This window comes from Triticum dicoccoides, chromosome 5A (genome assembly GCF_002162155.2).
Source record: "Triticum dicoccoides isolate Atlit2015 ecotype Zavitan chromosome 5A, WEW_v2.0, whole genome shotgun sequence".
Classification (NCBI taxonomy): domain Eukaryota; kingdom Viridiplantae; phylum Streptophyta; class Magnoliopsida; order Poales; family Poaceae; genus Triticum; species Triticum dicoccoides.
The window spans coordinates 390,550,364-390,550,685 of record NC_041388.1 but is presented as its reverse complement, the minus strand read 5'-3'; positions in this window follow the sequence as shown (position 1 = coordinate 390,550,685).

Below are 322 nucleotides of genomic sequence, written 5' to 3'. Positions count from 1 at the left end.
GTTACCTCCACCCCTGTTGCCGTCCGATCTGACCCGAACGTGGCGTGATGATTAACGGGTTTGGGTGGAGTAATTTTCTCTCCACCCGATAAATCAACCAGTAATATTGTTCCGATTTTTATGCATGGCTACGGTATAACAACCTCACATCCAACAATAAAGCCAGTTTTAAAATCTGGTCGCCGGCGTGCAACCCATCTCATCGGGACTCACCAGATTTTATTCGCCGGCCGCCGCCTAAATCCATACCCGATTGGATCTGGAGCATGGATGCATGATACTACAAGGTACTCATTCTGGGACGGGATCGGAGACACTTTTT